Genomic DNA, 3,128 nt, shown 5'->3' on the forward strand with positions numbered 1-3,128 from the left:
GTAAAAGAGGGAAGGGAAAAGGGCAAAAAAGTAAGGAGCTAAATAAAGAAAAATAAAAGTGTTTAATTAACTTTACAGAACTTGCAAGTCACTTCCTATTATTATATCTATATATTGCCTGCATGAAAAAGAGATGCTCCAGTGTCCCGTATTTACATTTTTGCCCTTCCATTCCTCCTCAAAACCCACACCGGCACCCCAGCTTCCCTCCTGTCTACTCTCTCTCTCTAAGGGACGCCATACTTCTCCTCTCTCTCTAAATAACTGCACTCTCTCTCTCCAGCTCAGAGTCAGTCTCTCTGAACGAACGTTATATGTTAATGGAAGTGCCGGAGTACTTTGTCGGTGGCTATTTCTCTGCCGGAGGAGATCAATTCTCGCCGGAGAAGCGCCATGGTGCTGACCAGAAGCCTGGTGAGCCCTTCGCCATTGACGACCTCCTTGACTTCTCCAACGCCGACGCTATGATCATGTCCGACGGTTTCTTCGACAATGCCGCCGGCAACTCCACTCCACTGTCACCGCCGTTGACAGCTGTAATTCGTCCGTTTCGGGCGGTGACAATCATTTCTCCTCTGGCAACGCTGGCTCCCGCGGCTCTGGCGATCCTCAATTATCCGGAGAACTCTGCGTTCCGGTAATTCACGGTTTTCACGTTCACTAACTTTTGGAATTTAAATTTAAATTTAAATTAAATTTCTTCAACCGTAAATTCCATTTCTTCGTAGTGCTGATTTTTAAACGAAATCATTTTATTTTTACACTTAAAACTGACTACAATTTTCGAACTAGTTCTACACATTGATATAACTCACGACGTACGAGCGTGATTTCTACCAATTCGGTCATTAAATTATAATTTATTTAAGAAATGAAGTTTCGACTAGTTTTAACTTTGGCGTGATAATTTAAGAATTGATTTGGTTCTTCTTGTTCGTGATTCGATAGCAGTACGACGACTTGGCTGAACTGGAATGGCTATCGAACTTCGTGGAAGACTCATTCTCGGTCGAAGATGAGCTACAAACACTCCACCTCATCTCCGGCACCACTTCTTCCGCCATCGGCACGAAGCCTCAGACACCAGAGTCCTCCTCTTCCTCCGAAACACTTCAACACTTCGCCGCTGACACCGCTCGAAACGCACCGCTTTTCCATCCAGAAACTCCGCTTCCGGGTAAAGCTCGCAGCAAGCGTACAAGAGCTGCCCCCGGGGATTGGTCTACTCGCTTCCTCCACCTGATCACCCCAACGGTCGTGCCGGAACCGGCTCAAGCGAAGGCGGCGGCAAAGAAAAGAGAGAGTTCGAATTCGGAGTACTCTTCGGGTAGGAAATGCCTGCATTGCGCCGCCGACAAGACTCCACAATGGCGGACGGGACCAATGGGCCCGAAGACGCTGTGTAATGCTTGCGGAGTGCGTTACAAGTCCGGAAGGCTGGTGCCGGAGTACCGACCGGCTGCGAGCCCGACTTTTGTGTTGTCAAAGCACTCTAATTCGCACAGGAAGGTGATGGAGCTGAGGAGGCAGAAGGAAATGCAGAGGCAGCAACATCAACAATTGGTTAGCCACAATTCAATTTTCGGCGTTTCTCACGGGGGAGATGAGTTCCTGATCCCCCGCCCCACTGGTCCAGATTACAGGCACATGATCTAGTAAGTTCCAGAGACTGAGTAGTGTAATTTAGGATTATTGGAGAAGAATTAACAGAGCTTCAGGCTCCGCATTCAAAAAACTTTTTTTCTTTTCTCTTTTGAAGTGAAAATTTTTGTCTTATAAATTTGATCAATCTGTAGTTTTAGCAGTACAATTCAGTACAATTCAGAGAAGCAAAATGAGATTAGGTTTGAAGGACATGGAAGAAAATAGAGGAAGCTAAGATCAGCTTCTTTTGAATGCAGAATCCATCAATGTCTTATGTTTGATTTGTGTTCTTTGCCGAATTTGGCAACGTTAAGAAATGTCAAAATTTAATTCTTCAAATTCTTAAGAAATCAACAAATAATTCTATCCATCACAAGTGAATAAACTCTTCAAGAGCTTACGCTTTTATAATTAGAAAGTGTAGCTGAAATGTCAAGCCACTGATCAGCTAGAAGAGAGCTAAGAAATAAATAAATATATACTACCTTAATTTTATTTATAAAACATTTTTAACATGTTTTACTATAATCAAAAAAATTTTTAAATTAATTAATTTATTTAAATATTTAATAATTTCTCAACTTTACTCTTATTAAATATATATATATATATTAATAATATATTTTCTCTTTCTAACATTCATTGAAGGTTAAATGAAAAAATTCATAATGAAAATTTAATAAAGTGATTTATAAATAAGATATAAAAAATTCTCTCTCTATTTTATAAATAAATCAGAAAGAGTATACATACAAGATGGTGGACGTAGATTTTTGTTCCCCCCTCGTGGTTCTGAAATCACAGAGCTTCACAAAAAACTGAAAAAGAATGAAGCCAAGGATTGGCACGCACCGTCGCACTAGTATGGGCGGTCCTTTTCTTTTTGCGTGTTATATTTAAAAAGGTGGTTGAGTTCACATAATGTCATAATGTGTGATCAATTGGTAGAAACGAGACAACGCATATGCGGTAGCTCATGTTTTAGGAAAACAGGGGTTTTGAAGTCATTATCAATAACTCTCTTAGAAATGAGTAATTAATTAAGGAAATGAACGCATTATTAACATTTCAATATACATTGAAAGTTAAACCCACATGACCACCACAGATGAACATTCATTCATCGATTGGATGGATTACGGAAAGATGAGTAGCCAAATTAACCGGAAACACACACATCAAAGGAAATGATGATGAGGACGAAGAATATGAAATGAAATAGAATGAATGTACATGGGAGTGCGTAAAAGAGAAGCATGTAATGATACACACTCTCTTGGCTCTTATCCCAGGCACTCTGCATCCTGGAAATAAAAACTTACCTAAATTTTAAGGTGCCTAATTAAAGTATCAAATTGTATTCTATTTTTATCCTATAAATTTATTATCTTTCATGTAATTTGAACAAGGTAAGATGATGCTCCCTTCAATTATTAATGATATAATTACAATATTATTAGGATGCTTTTGAACAGACAAAGTAA

At 39.5% G+C, this 3,128-nt stretch overlaps 1 pseudogene; it reads left to right on the forward strand.

The window, feature by feature from the left end:
- The first annotated feature begins 231 nt into the window (after nt 1-231).
- On the forward strand, nt 232-1,896 carry LOC129291658 (GATA transcription factor 9-like; annotated as a pseudogene).
- The last annotated feature ends 1,232 nt before the right edge of the window (nt 1,897-3,128 follow it).

This window comes from Prosopis cineraria, unplaced genomic scaffold, assembly GCF_029017545.1.
Source record: "Prosopis cineraria cultivar Desert tree isolate PC_DT_omini unplaced genomic scaffold, ASM2901754v1 PC13, whole genome shotgun sequence".
In the NCBI taxonomy this organism is placed as follows: domain Eukaryota; kingdom Viridiplantae; phylum Streptophyta; class Magnoliopsida; order Fabales; family Fabaceae; genus Prosopis; species Prosopis cineraria.